Here is a 16,193-nt window from a genome sequence, read left to right as displayed (position 1 = left end):
AAAATGATCCTCCATTTTCAGATTTTTTGGAATTAAACTTAAACATACACTGTACTAGCACAGGTAATGTTGCTACCACAGTTGTTGTTTCTTCTTTCGTATATTTCTGCAGCAGCACAATTCAAAATTGAAAGAATGAACATGACTTTAAGACAGAAGAACCCCCTGTAAAGGAATTAATCTTATCAGGCTTCTGAAGTGAAACAGCTCTGTTTCTGCAGAACTGAAACAGTCCTGTTTAAGTACAGAAGAGACCAAAACTAGTATGTGCAAGGGAGCCTGTACAGCTTATGCAGCTTCAGGAAAGGGGAGCTGCCACAAAGGGATCATTCCTGGTGCTTACTTCAGACATCACTTTTCAACCTAGGTAACCAAAAAAATTATTAAAAAAAAATTAAAGAAAATAAGGACTGTATCATTATTAAGATTTTAATTAAGGAATAAGAAAGGTTAAAAATAAAACAGAAAATTCTTCTTCTTTTTTTTTACTTCCTGAGCATTTATTAGGCAGCCAACACAGCCAGCTTCAGGAAAACCACTTGTTTAACAATTGGACAAAAATCAAAAGATATATTTGAAGGACATCTCTTTGGCAGCTCTCTTCAGCATGCAGTAAGGCTCCTTTAAAAATGTTACAAGCCAGTCAATCTAAAGATGCCACGTATCTTTTAGGAGAGATTCAAAGTGAAACTAATCTGCTTAGTGCCATCATGACCCCGTAATAATGTATATTGTCTGTCCTTGTCTCATGTTCAGAATACCAGCATGACAATCAGATTTTCCTAGAGAGCATATTATTAATCTTTTCCCTTTATAATAAACTGTTGGTTTTATCTGTATTAGATACAGTATGAGCCCAGGATCCTGTCAAATACTCATCCTTTATGGAACTCTCACTGCCCAGCGATGTGGGAGTGGGAGTCTCTTCTGAGACCACTGAGAATATGTCCGTTGTGATTTCCCTTAGCTCAGGAGAAGGAAAATGCAAATAACTCCAGAGAAAGAAGTGCAAATTGCACAGACTCCAGTACCCTGCATGGGACCAGCTCTGTGCTGGTTTCAGGCAGGCAGTTGGATGGATGCACACACTGCAGCAGGTGAGACTCCCTCCCACTTGGCTCTGCGGGTGGAGCTCCGTCAGTTCCTGAATTAGGCCAGGTTCCCTCTTGGGAAACCCTCAGGAATTAGCAACTCTAATTGCATTACCCAGAGAGATTTTGGCCACGAGTGAGACCTTGATGAAAACTATCTGTCTTTTGCCCATCTCCAGGTACTTCTTAGCAAGTTTGCCCCCTTTAAGTATATATCATTTAGCAAAATTATAGCTCTTTATAACCTGTATAGCTTTAAACAGCCAGCTTGAGGACCAGGGACTCAAGGAAAAGGCAACAGGAATACTTAGAGCTGAAGAGCCTAAGAGAAAGAGCGATGCAAATACAGCCATCCAATAAAAGAAGTGCTTGTGTTTTATCTAGATTCTCTTGCCATTTATACTTAAAATAATCTGATTAGTTCAGGTTATAACTTGGAATGTTCCCTTTGCTGCTCGCCAAAAATAAATTATTAAGCTTTATTCTTTCTGCTAGAGGGCATTGGAAAGGGAAGCCGTGGAGAAAAAGACAAGAGAGTGGGCTTTTCTCTATTGAGAAATACCCAGAATACTCAGCATATATTTATAATGTGTTTATAATTTTTAAGTACACCTGAAGCCTACAAGAGATCAGAATTTTGAGACCACAAACAGGAGAGAATCCAGAAGCTGCTTAGTCAGAAATGATGGGAAGAACATGTCTCACAAGAGTGTCACAAGGTGAGGATTGCTGCACCCTGCTCATAACCTTAGCAAAGGAGAAAATGAATATTTCTGTAATTTTGCCCCTGATTAAGTATGAAGTCCTGAGGGAAACAGTGTGTCTTAATGCTGTTTCCCTGCTCACAGAAGATATTTCTATGCCTAATTCTGTTCATATTCACTGCTATGCCAACAAATGAGCATCAAATTCCATTCCACTGATGTTTTTTTTCAGAACCTCCGCCAAACCATCCAATCCGTGGGGGTTTTTTTCAGCGTTGATGTACAGTTTGAGAGACTATAAACTTTAGTTCCTGCAAGATACACACAAAAGCAAAGTGAAGAGAGGAATCAAAATCTCTTGCCTGCTTTGATGGCAAAATTGTCTGTACAACAAGGAAGTATAAATTCTTTTGTTCTTTTCTTTTAAGTTTCTACAGCTGCCAAACTCATCCTCTGCTAAATTTCAGTATTTCAAAAATGCAGTGACATAACTCCAAGGGGTTTTGCTGATGAATTGAAATCCCATCCCTCTAGTTTTCAAGCTAACTTTTCCAAACCAGCACATGCAGCCATTTTTGTACCTGGGTATAGCGGTTGTCCCAGTTCCAACCTCAGACCCTGTCTTCTGTATGCAATGATCTTTCTTCATATTCACTTCCTTACCCAATCAAGAACCACTTTCATCCTTCAAACTAAAGGTGGAGCTGTTAATGAGTACTAGTTAGATTAATCTTCTTCTAGTATCTTCTAAGTAGACAAAGGACTTGTCAGTGGAACCTGGGGAAAGGAAGGGGGAAGGAAGAAGAGGAAAAGAGAAGAAAGAGTTTATTTGGGAAACCCACTTCATGACTACCAAGGATACCTTTGATTCCTATTTCTGAAGCACAAAACAAAAGCAAAAAGTTGCATTTAGACCTATAAGTTTGAAACCAGTACAGCTACCAAATAATTTAGCTGGCTTGGGAAAATTTCATAGGCAGCATTCTCCATTATGTTGTTGTTTCCTCGTGTGAGTTACATTCTCAGTAAAGTGAGCAGAAGGAAAGGATCACCGAGTTAAAGAGAGAGACAATCTCCAATAAGAAAAACTTAGTTCCCATTATTACTGTTAATTGATATATAGTGAAAATGGATAAACAGTTACCATCTTGATAATTAAAAGGTAATTGTCTAAACCTGTGGCTGTAGTGTAAATGGAGATGTGCTAACACAACTGAAATTTGTGCAAGTATCATCAGCAGCTAATCACACCCTTCTTCTCTATAGGCTTGCTTGAATTTGCTTATTTTGGAAACAAAGCAAAGCTTTAACCTCATTTGTTAAAACTGTATAGGCAGCAGAACTAGCCAGTGTTTTACTCTGTCCCATGACCTGCTAGTAAAGTTCCCAGAATCAGCAGATTTCCAGGTGCAGAAGGTTTCACTGGTGGCAATATACGTGATGGAAGTGACTCATGGGTTGTAAGATTAATAATGAAGTACCTAGCTCTGATGTGTGTCCCAGTCATGTATTCCAGTGGTACATATTTAGCATTTTACACCAGCACATTTCTGTGAGGTGGCCTGAAGGTCAGCAGCATTAAACATATGGTGACACAGTCAGGTTCAATCAGCATTTACAATAATATAGATCTAGACTGACATCAATATTAAGACATCAGCAAGAGTGAGAGAGAGATCAAGAGCACTTGGCTTTTCTTCTGGAAAGACACAGAACAAAAAACATGGCACTACTTTTCCCACAAAATTTTAAATGTGCAGAGGTGATGGGAGCATGTAGGTACTAATTCATAATCCTTGGAATTAATTTCTAAATTTTCCTATCATATCCACTGAGACTCTCAAATTACTTTTGTTATAACATCACTCCAATTATAATATGTAGAGAAGTTCTGACTCCTTGAAAATTGGGCTCATTCTGAATGAGAAGAAAATCAACTTTTTTATAGTTTCTTAATAGACAGTTTCTAGCGGAGATGCTGTTTCAGGAAATTTGAAATGCATTGCTCTAAGATAATTAACTAGTAAAGAGGTGTGAGTTTCAGTCATGAAAAAATTTATTCTGAAAAGGATCCAAATTAATCACACTGACATTATTAAAATGCTTTTCAATTCTTTTCATCATAGAATTTCATGAAAAGCAGTGCATTCTTCAGATAGTTTAGTTTTTAATGAAGCTTCATTTCCCAAAGGAGAAATTAAAATAAATTTCTCACCTTTTTAAATTTCTTACCTTTTTAACTTTATCCTTTGTTTTCTATACTCTGTTCATCTGACACAATTATACAAATGCTGGACAGACACTTGCACCACTACCACTACCACTACCACTACCACTACCACTACCACAGTTTCTAGGCATGAGTCTCTTACTCCATCTGTCAGTACAAAAGTGTATTACAAGACAGACATTACAGCTTAATGTATTTTACAGATGGAAGGCTGTCTAAGGGTTAAATATTGATACCAAACTATATGGTAAATGCTATAAACCTACACACACCCCAGCTTTAATCTAGTTTTTCATATTGGATGTGAGTGCTGGCTAAATGAGGCCCTTCTGCTTTTAAAGAGGTGATCAGAGTGAAATGGGTAGATTAGGAAAAGAAGCTTATCTAAAAAAATTAGGAGGGAGGAGTAAGGCCTGAAGTTGAAAAATACATAGACAGTATCTCAATTAACAAGAAAAAGCTTTCCAAAGAATGGATGTACTTGAAGTATGGTAAAAAAATTAATTGGTTCTCTTGAGGTTAATAGGGAATTAGAGGGAGGATGGAGTCGCATTGCAGACCTGTTGTGTAATTTCCCTGCCTGCTTTTACAAATGAAGTGGATGGAGATTTGCTTTAGCTGGAAGCCCATTTTCACGAACACAAAGAAAAGAACTAAAACATAATTCTCAGCTTGCAAGACAGGCAGGACACAGCAGGGCCAAATGGAGATGAAGCAAAAGATTTGTGGTTAGGAAACTGTCAGAGGTATCTACTGACAAATATTTGTCAGGCTGGTTTTGGTTGATTCTAAAAGCAACAAACGTTCTGAAGGACGGAAAAAAAATGTAAAACAAATACCAATACGAGAATCAAGGCTTATTTGCCAGAGATAGGCAGACTTTTATTACTGAGAACACACATATGAAAATCTGACCTTTGGCAAGGAAGTGTAATTAGACAGTGTGCACACTGCAGGCAGCGTGGCTTTCCCCCAAAGGACAGCACAAGAAGCAGCAGGGGCTGAGGTGCTCAGGGTTATAATGAGGAGACCTGCACATTCTGGGCAGATGTCACCTGTGTATCAAATATTGCCCATGTGGGAGGAGAAGAGGGTGCACACACTCTGTGCAGCTCAGGAACCTCACCAGGTCAGTGAGACAAGATCTGGCTACAGCCTCTCTAAGTCCTCAGTCTTCTGCAGATGTACTTTTGCCCCTTCTCCAGATAGTACAGAGTTGGCAGATGAGTTATTCCCAGGCTGCAGGGGACTGTGGTAATGTTCCTTTACTAAGGGCTGCTTTAGTGTCTTTGACATGTCTTACACATAACTTGCTTTCTTTTCAAGTGAGATCCATCTGATAAATACTGTTTATTGATAAATACTTCCTCATTGTTGGCAACACAAAGCAAGTAAGGCTGGTAAATCTTAGCTGTTAATTAAGGCTATGCTGAGAGTCAAAGACTCTGTCATAAATACCCACTTTATTGCCACGTGCAAGAAGCTAGGAGAGCAGTGCAGACTGTTTGAGTGTGAGCTACAAATCAGGAAGGGAGAATTTATATAACTCATCCACCAGCTATCCTTAAATTCAGCACTGATTTTCCTCTAGTGCATGCCACCTCCCAGGCAGACTCCTGTTCCCCATTTATGTCTGCTGAGCAGGGAGGCAGGATAGCCAGGACCAGGACGGACCATCCAGTGCTTTGTAAGGTGCAAAGCAAGAAGGTTTGTGGGAAGGAAGCTGCCATGGGCATAACATGACTGTAGAGGCAACTGAAGAGAAAGACTACTCTGGACCAAGACCCTGGGGCTATGAAGATCTTGTCTCTTAGAGATAAAAGAGACCTCAGCTGGGTTCCTGTGAATATTTACAAAAATAATAATAGAAGGGGAAAATTACATCTGCTACGCATCTCCATAAATGTTATTCTTTCTACAAAGGTTTCAGACTTTAAATCCTCGCTCAGTCAAGAAACTGGAATTGCCTAAGAATAATCATATTGACAAATCAAAGACAAATGGGGAATTTATTAAATCTGCCGTATTGTTAATTTTTTATGCATTGTATCCACCACAGGATTTCATCTCATACTCATCAAAATTAAAGCTACCTCCTTGTAATCTCTTCTGAAAATAAATCACTTTCTACCTTAAGAAACAGAATCGAGAGCTAACAGCTTGAGTTGTTAAAGATGCTGCAGTTAAACACAGAGTGCTGTTCAGCAGACAGGAGTGTTCAACAGACCGTGCCAGCTTCTGCAAACACTGCCCATGTCTTTCTCTCTTTCTCTAAGCACTTTCCCTGCTTTAATTTGTGGCTTGCAAGAATTGATAGCCCATTAGTGGGTATCTTTGGGCATCATCCTGTTAATAGCTTCCATGGTTTAATCAAATACACGACAAATGCTGCTAACCCTCGTTAATTCCCAAATTCTTATCCATGAGAAAGGCTTAGTGTGGGCAATGCTCTTTGTGCAGATGGAGTTTGTACAAGTATGCATTTTATTTCTGCTGCTCTCATTTAACCTGTTCATCTCCTTTGAATTTTAGGAGTTGAAATACAAAATGGAGGGAAAGAAGATAAGATGGGGACCAGATGTAACTGGTAAACCTCTTTCCATGCACTGCAGCTTTCTAAAGACTAAACAAAATTGCCGAATGTCGTGCAGAGGGAAATAGGAGACTAGCTTTGCACAGCTTTAAATCTCTAGTTTTAATGACTTGTTAGGCAAGATTCAGAATTTCTGAAGTGTTCCACATCAGAAACTCACTGGCAGTGACAATGAAAATAAACCAAAGAAGAATGTTATTGAAGAATGTTATAAAAACCACCTTCATGCTGTTTCATCATATGACATTTTTGATTTTTATCTAAATGTGATGAGTTCAAAATGAGTTAAAATTAATATAGGCATCATGTTTATTCTCCAAAATTTAAATAATATAAACTCTCTTTTCTAAAAAAAGTAACATGTATTTTCTGTCCCTTTTACATGTTAAGGTAGAATATTTGTCAATGTTATTTTTATGTTTTTAAACTTCTCTCAAATCATTATTCAAAAATATCTTTGATAATTAATTTTTTTAGTTCTGAGCAAATACTTTAATGTGGAAAGTTGGAAAGATTATTCAAATATTATTATTCTATTCAACTTATTCTGGTTTAGAGCCATCAGAAGGCATGTTTGCTGAAAATATACTGTTCTAGCACTTTAATTCAGAGAGACTGGAGAAAATTACCTAAAGCTTTTGGTTATATAGTATTAGGCTGTAGTGTAAAAAATGAAATCTAAAATGAAGGGGGAGTGTTTGTCTCCTGGCAGATTTGTGTTCAAAGGGGAAACCAGAGTGTGCCAGCAGCTTGGGTCATTTTGCTAAAAGGTGAAAACCTTTAGGATTTTGTATGCTTTTTACAGCAAAATCACACCAGATGAGAAGAGAAAAATAGCAGATCCATGAAAGTTAAGACAAGAGTCAGGTACTGAAAATAAAAACCTTAGAGCCACATGCTGTTCTGACTCCACAGCAGGGCCCACGAGTGCAGAGCACTTGTCCCCATGGCCAGAGGACAGCCCATGGCTGTGCCCAAGCCACCCAGCTGGGCAGGGGAGAGCCCTAGGTCTGGACCCTTTGCATGAGCTATTCCTCTCTTGACTTCTCCAGAGAAGCAGCATTTCTGAAGGCTGTATTTTGTGCTGCACCTGATCTGTAGATTAATGGAGTTCAGCAATCTCAGCTGTTGATCTCCCGCTTTTCAGGAACATGATGTGTATACTTATTTACACTTGCATTGCTACTCATGAATGTATAAGCAACTGTGAAGGGAACAAAAATAAAAATAAAAAATGAGACTCATGGGAACTCTGAATTCTGATTAGAAACACTGCACATCCCTTATCATTTTGGCTCGCAGAAGTTAATAGAAAATGACATCAAAGGCAGCTTGTGTTTACCAATGGTAGATCATGCCAGACCAAGCTTCTTTGATGTGCTGAGAGATCTGAATAGGAAATGCAGATCTCATCTATCTGAACACCAGGAAAACATTTAATGTGCTGTCACTTGGGACCATATCTGCTAGATAAATGGTAAAGGAGCTCACAAAAAAAAAAATGGAAAAATGCATGAAGTTTGGAACAAGACAGATGACAAACTGATTCTGTTGAAAATCTTCTGTATGCTGGAAGGAGGTTAGTAGTAGAGACTCTTGTGGGTTTGGGGTGGGTTAGTCATTTTCTGTACCAGCACTTATGCTGTTACTCCCCCCTCAAGCATGATATGTTCGTGAGGGATTTTCCTGCCAGGTGCTCCAGGGCTGCACAGCAAATGAACACAGTGCTGCTCTGGATCCTGACCTGCATTACTCTGCATTACAAGGCAGTTCCCTTCCTTCCTCCAGGGCAAATCCTCTCCTGGGCTGCAAGTGTATGCTCCAGGGAGGGCTTCAGTAGCCAGCAAGTGCAGGGAAGGGGATGCTTCCCACTTCCCTTCAGCATGGACACTTTCAGAAGAGTTTACAGGGCTGCACAAACACCACAAAATCTTTTGGACTCAAGTCCAATTGACAGCACTGCCAGGTCATCTTCGAACTCATTAAGAAAGCAAGTTCCTTTGCTGAGCAGAAACAATAAACACAGAAAGAGAGTTTTCATCTACTTTGTTACTTTTAATTGATATTGGCATGAGGTGACAACTCAGAAGGTGGCAATATCATTCAGGAGGATCTAGGAAACTTTAGGGCATGGAGTCAAAATAGTGTGATGATCTTTCATCAAATATGTTGTAAGATCCTGCCCCTTGGACCTGCAATGAGATTTGTGTTGCAAACTGCAAGTGGACCATGTGAGGAGATGATGAACCAGGAATTTATTTTCAAAGAAACAAAAGTATTGTCTGAGCTCCTGGAGCAGGTCCAGCAGAGGATGAAGATGATGAGGGGATGGGAGCACCTCACTTATGAGGAAAAGCTGAGAGAGTTGGGCTTGTTCAGCCTTGAGAAGAGACAACTGAGAAGGGACCTCATCAATACCTATGAGTATCTAAAGGGAGGGTGTCAAGAGGATGAAGCCAGGCTCTTCTCAGTGGTTCCAAGCCAGGGCACAAGAAGCAACAGGCCAAAAACGATGCACAGGAAGTTCCACCTGAGTCTGAAGAAGAAATTCTATACTGTGCAGGTGACCTTTCTGGAACAGATTGCCCAGAGAGGTGGTGGAGTCTCCCTCACTGGAGATATCCAAGAGCCATCTGGACACAATCCTGTGCCATGTGCTCTGGGATGGCCCTGCTTGAACAGGGAGGTTGGACCGGGTGACCAGCTGTGGTCCCGTCCAACTTGACCCATTCTGTGATTCTGCACTAATTTTAGCAAAGAGGTCAGGACATATTAATGACATTTTCCTGGTAAGCCCTTTCTGGAAGGTGGCATAAAAGCCTTGTCCCTTACTTTGAAAAAGAGAAGCAAATGAGTACCAGTGCACAGAAGCAGACATGATGCAGGAGCTAACGGCTTCTTTTAATGAGAGAAACATTAAAAAGTTTAACTTAATTAGCTCAGCAGAATCAAAGCTGAAAGAAGAAACAATTATTCTCTGTAAAGCTATCAAGACCAAACCTCAGGGAAGGAAAAGGACTTTCAGCTGACACAGCAAGACATGGAAATAAACTGGCCATGAATATGTTTAGCCTGGAAAATAAAGGGGAGGATAACTAGCAGGAAGCAGGGTTGTCTCTCAGTAAAGGGGAAAAGAAGCATATGCAATTTTAGAACAGCAGCTACTAAAAATATGGAAGGGCCACCTGGAGCACCACCATCCTGCAGCAGGAAAAAGAAAACATGAGTAGTCAAAAGGCACTTCTTGTTTGCAGCTGGACATACATAAGCCAAAGGGATACCAAATTGCATGGCATTTAAATAAAACCACTTCATGTCTCAATGGAAGAGACTGCTCTCAAAGCAGTATGCTAATGCTGGGATTCAAAGGCCAGTCCTACATCAGAGCAAGCAATTCTTGGCTCTGGGGTCATAAGTGAAACTGTAATCATATCTGAAACTGTAATCATATCTATCTGGCCCTTATTGGCCCCACTTCCTCCTGTTCCTAAAAGCAAAGAAGGAAAAGACTGGCAAGAAGAGCAGCAAGCCCATGATAAGGAACTTCAGCCAACATTCAGATCCACAGCTGAAGCTGAATTGCAATGGCAGAGGGTTGGTTATCAATCCTCTGCATTGGAAAATGAAGGATCTTATAGAAAATCTTATATATACTTTTGCTATGAGTTATTGAAACTCCAGGTAGGAAATAAACACAATTTGAAGATGAAAAGAGCTCTGGACATTACCACAATGACATCCTGACATTCCTTGCTCTCTGTGCCTGCCAACCAGCAGCCTGCAGACCTGAAACATTGTTTTGGGCATGTGTCTGTCTGCGAAGCATCCTCTCCTTAGCAGAGCAACTGGACCACTGTTTAGGGGGTGCTGTTTGAGCCATCCCCCCCTTGGCTGTGGCTGAGGACGAGCTGTTGCACTTCCACTTCTGATTAATTCCCAAATTAAAAATCATTACAAGCTTTGTGCAGACCACAAGATGGCACAGATGCAGTAGATATATAGAACTGCATGAGGCAGCCCAGCATGAACAGATTAGAAATAAAAATTAAGATAGAGGATAATATCAATTCAGAGTTGGAGTGGAGCAAAAAATGTCCTATTTTGATTAAAAAAACCTCTAATTTATACATGAAGGACAGTGTTCTCTGAGCTTATAAACAACAACAATGCTGAAATCTTTTATTTACAGTAAACAACTGCCTAGATATTTAGAATGAAATATCTGAAAGCAAAAATTATTTTTGAACAAGGTAATCAGTTTTGTTTGAGATCTAACAGAATCTTGTGAGTTTAGATTCTTTTCAGTCAAATGGTACAATCATTATAGAATGACTTTTGATTATTTTCTTAAGCTTAATTTTCTTAAAATTCTTTAATACCAACAAAGCCTGTCTACCCTACAGACAATTCAATTTACAACCATTTTCAATTTTTGAATAGCAAAGGAGTTTGAGAACAATCCTTAATTAGATGTCACATACAGATGACCTTTTGAAAACAGCCTTTTTATGACACAACCACAAGGCAATGAATGCACTCCATGACACAATAAAGTAAGTGATATGGATTTATAGGTTTCAGATTCACTGATCTGAAGGCATGTCCCAAGGGACTGGACAGTATAGGAGTACTGTCTGCAGGATATTTGTTTTTATTATCCCTTAACTACTGAGGACATTATTTGAGGTAAAGAGAAGGAGATGTATATCAAAAACTACCCAGGGAGGAGGAATTTCATTACATCTCTGTAATGGATTTTTTGAACAAAAATTATGTGATTGATATTATTCACCAGTGAGTTTTGCCATTTGTCTTGCAGCTGTTAAGCATCAAGCATAACGGACTGATATTCCCTGGTTAAGATTTCTAGGAACGCCTGCAATAAAAATATTTACTTTCTATCTATGTGCTGCCATGTTTGTCAATCATTTTCACAAATTTCAGGGATTTTGGGAGGTCTCTTTATGGCAGAATAATTGAAATGTAAGCATAAAGTCATCTAAATAGTGATATGTATCTATAGATAGATATAGATATAGATATAGATGATATAGATATGCTCCAGAAAGATCTAAATCTAGTCATCTAATCTATATCCAAAGAGAAGAAAAATGATAACTTTATTATTCATTTTTGTAGTAAATCAGAATTCCTGATTAGCATTCAAATTAAAAGCTGGCCTTTCCAAGTTTGCTACATTAAACTGTTCTCTGACTTGGACAGTAAGGAGACTCACAGAAGCATGTGGGGTTTTTTAAGTGAGATCTGAAACTTTATTTAACAATTTTTTATTTGGGTTGACGGCCTTCCTTATGTAAGTAACTGGGAAATTCCTATGACTGTTCTTGCTATGCCTGGAGTAATATTTATAAGGAATATCCTAGTAAGTAAGTGATTTGTACAATCAGTCTCTGAAAGTTAAAAAAAAAAAACTCTCACAGTGAAACACATAGAATGTCCCTGTCATTTATGGTATCCTTTGATGGTTGTGTTTTGGCTTTGGTAGAGAATACACATCCTAAAATCTCGTCTTTGAGTTGGGCTAGCACTGGGGCATTGAACCAGGCCCACAAGTCTGGCACCAGAATAATGGGATTAGTGGGATATGTCTGTCCAAATCACTTACTGTTATGCTCCATCTCAAATCCCATCTGTAAGTAGAAATTCTCTGGGAGTATTTTAAGTAGAATTTCTCCAAATAAGCACAATGTTGAGAAGCAAGCCAAAACTTCAACATTTGTACCCAGAAATTATTTCAGTTTCTCATACAGAGTTGCATTTGGATAGAAATTTCTCCAAAATTATGCTCTGTTTGGATTAAAGCTTTTGGCTCTGTAGAATAGCAGAAGTGATTCCTTATTTCAAGTAGACAATTGTAAATTCTTATATTAAATATTTAACTATTAATTATTGTTAAAATCAACAACAGATAAAATCACATCTCTCCCTCCTGTTTTTACATTTATTTGCATTATTCTCCTTAGCCTAGGACTGAGCACAATAACAGCTGGAGAGCAGACAGTACTTGGCATTGAATTCTCTGGCTATATAAAATTGCTAGAGACTTTTTTTTAAAATAGATGGTGACATGTTTGCTCTTTCTGCATGAATTCAGCTCCCCCCAAAGATCCACTGAAAGCAAAACAGAGTCTCATCTACAGTTGTAGCAATATGATCAAAACATCAGTCAAAAAGGCCTTGAAGAGCCCTTTGCTTTCCTTGAGGTAAGAAGCAGCCGGAGATGTTCACGAGGCTGTGAGCACTGCCAGGCTGGGGAGAGGGGTTTGCCTGCATGTTCGGAGCTGTCAGCGTGGCTGCAAGAGATGAAATCACTGAATTGGTGTAAGCCAGGAGGTCATTTCAGAAAGCAGAATTTCAACAACTGACAAGGATTTTCAAACTGAAAAGCAAAGAAAAGAGCTGGAATCATCACATGAGGTGCTGCTTCATGGGAGTTATATATCTGAGGATCAGCCTGGGAAAGGTAGGGAGAAAATTCTTCAGTTCAAAAAACTATTGGAATAATACAGTTTTTCTTTAAAAAAAATCTCAAATCCAGCTACAGAAATGAGTTTGAGATAATCTTATCAGGTCCATGATCTTTTAATTGGATTCAAGTAATTAAATCCCAGTTGAACAGGAAGGACAATGGCCAACATGTAGTTAAATATTTGGACACCCAAAGCAGAGCTCAGGCACGGAGGTTTTGCCAGGTCTCAGACACTCTCCCAAATTGCTGTACTGTCTATTAGAAGTGTGTATGTGCTCATTTCTGGCCTGGGAGTGAGGCACTTTTTGGCATTATTCTCAGTGACAGCCACAGTAATAAAATACGTTACATATGGGTTGCCATTTGTCAGGAGGACACATACACGTGGAAGAAACTGTAGTTATTTACACACTCCAACTAGCCTCAAGACTTTGAATAAATTAACCAGACTCCTAAAAGTACTCTGTAGTCAATGGCTCCTTCTGAGCTCTTAAAGACCAGGACCCTTAAGACTGGAATTAACTCTTTGTGGGAACCTCATTCCCCATCTTCGGCTGTGTGGGAAACTGTTCTTCCAGGCTTGATGAACAATGAGTGACTAAAGCTTTGGAATACAAATAACCTTATGATTCTCCCTCTTAGGGGGAACAGAGCAGGGATGGATGGACTGCTCAGGACTATTGCTTATACCTGAGCATAACAGGTACTGTGAACTGAACTTCTTTGGGTTTGGATTAATATCTGTCATGGTTTAGAAACAGTACTTCCAATTCACTGTCCCCTCCAAGGCTCTCCAAAACCACACACCCATTCCCCTTTGCCCTTCCTCCCTTCCCCTTCCCGATTCACTGGGGTGGCATTGAGAATTGGAAGCACAAAAGGAAAAGGTCATGGGTTAAGGTAAGAACAATTTACTGGAAAAAGAGATGAGATAAGAAAATTAGCAGTAACAGTGACAATACTGTAATATATGGTAGGAAATAATTCATGGTATATAGGTATATATATGTGTGTATGAAATATTGTGTAGATCCAAAGTTATGTCTTTGACCACTCTGGCTGGGAACAGAGTTCTATTTTCATGTAACCAGTTCCCGGACAGGACAGCGTTAAGAAAATATCAGGTCTGTTACGGTATCAATGGGACAGTCCCGGGCCATCCTCTATGATTTCCCTGGCATCTGCACAGGGGAGACAGCATCTCCCTTCCTGGACCATGATTGATGGAACGTCTCAGATACTCACAAGACCTGCACCTGGAATGATTACATCTGCTGTGCTCAGGAACCAGCATCACTCTACTACATGTGAATACAGCCTCTGCCTGGACCCTGGACGCTCAGACATTCGTCTGGATCTCCGGATTCGTCTTTGTCTGCTCCTGCACATGTATGGAGCCAGCTCTACATGTGAGGAGACACAAAGAAACGTGGGTCACCCCTGCCTCAGGCAGAATAAACTGTGTATGAGCTGGCTGCTGGAGGCACTCGGTGTGAACCACTGGGGACACGCTGTCACTCTGTCAGTTGAACCCTCGTTCACCCAGCGCCCGCACCCGGGGCTGACGCTGTATTGGCTGTGGTGGTTTTTCGAAATTCTATTTTTTGTTATCGATCCAATAAATCTTTGTTAAATTTTTCAAAAATTTGGCTACCGATTTGATAATTTATAACAAATACTAATGACAGAGGTTATAAGAAAAGAAACTACTCACATGGGGGGAAAAAAGCCCCAGTTATAGAAAATACTATGTTTTCTCAATATGAAGGAATCCCTTCTCCCTGAAAAAGTGTCACTTTCCCCAGCAATGGCATGAGGTGGTTCAGAATAACCTCAGTGCCCTAGCCATGCCTCCTCCCAGCTACTGCAAAAAATTAACCCTGTCCTGACCAGAACAAGGACATCATTAAATCATTTTAGCTGCAGACTAACAATAGCAGTTTTCTTCTACCTTTTTTTTGGTGGGAATGTTGCAAATATAAAGAATAAAAGTACACCGTGCTTTCACATTGTTTTGCTTCTGACCCTTATGCTTTGATCCTCTACTTAATTCTTTTTCTTAGATCTTATGAGTAAATATTTGCCTTATCCATCCAGTCTCACAGCAGGCTTTTTCTCAACATGAGCCACAGTTGCTTCTGGGTGCCCCTTTACCTTCCCTCCTCCCCTTGGCCAGGGGTGCAAACCCTGCCTCAGTAAAGCACCTTGCTGCCTCCACAAATGGCTGATTGTTTTGAGTCATTAACTTCTAACATACCAGTTTCTCACAATGGCTTTACATTCTATTTATTCTCCTGGTGGTTTAGGAAAGAGCTCCAATCCATGGAGCCTGCATTCAGGCTCACCTGCTGGTGCTCATCCCTGTTATCTGCACTGGCCTGCCATTGAACTGCCCAGTGGGCAGTGGGGCTCCAGTACTGCCGGTGTCTGGTTTTCCTTTGCACCACCAAGTGGACATGGGGCCAGAGGGAAAGGAGGAGGGCAGGAAATCCATGGGAGCAGACTCAGGCCTTGTCCCAGGAGGGATCCTGATGAGGTTCCCAGAGCCGGGAACCCTGAGGTGATTTTCATCTGATGAGCTGTACCTAGCCACACCCTCCTGTATAGGTAGCTGACCTAATGGTTTTCCAGGCATCCCAACACTCCTTCTGGGATTTTGTACACCCACCCTTGCTGTCACTGGCACAGTTACCATATGTTATAGAGGAGGACTTACTTTTTCATCATCAGAGTCCAATTCGTAGGAACACCGAGCTGCAGAAATACTGTGTCCTCCCTTGGGTCAGATTAGTGCAACAAACATATTCAATCTGAATTTTCTCTGTTTTTACTTTATGATCAAGAAAAGTTATGAGAGAGCAACCACAGGGGCAGCATTTGAGAACCCAAGCCAGAGGCTGGTTTGGGGTTGGCCTACAGAGCACCAGACCAGATGGTCAAACCATGACAAAACAACAGGTTTTGAAAGCTGAAGGGGATTCTGTATAAACTGACTCAGCACTTTGGAGACATACCAATCAGCTCCTGCAGCAAAGAAAAAAGACCATAAATCAGATCCATTCCCTTAGCCAAGTGCAAATAGTAC

Source organism: Molothrus ater, chromosome 1, assembly GCF_012460135.2.
Source record: "Molothrus ater isolate BHLD 08-10-18 breed brown headed cowbird chromosome 1, BPBGC_Mater_1.1, whole genome shotgun sequence".
In the NCBI taxonomy this organism is placed as follows: domain Eukaryota; kingdom Metazoa; phylum Chordata; class Aves; order Passeriformes; family Icteridae; genus Molothrus; species Molothrus ater.
Note: the sequence above shows the minus strand (reverse complement) of the source record.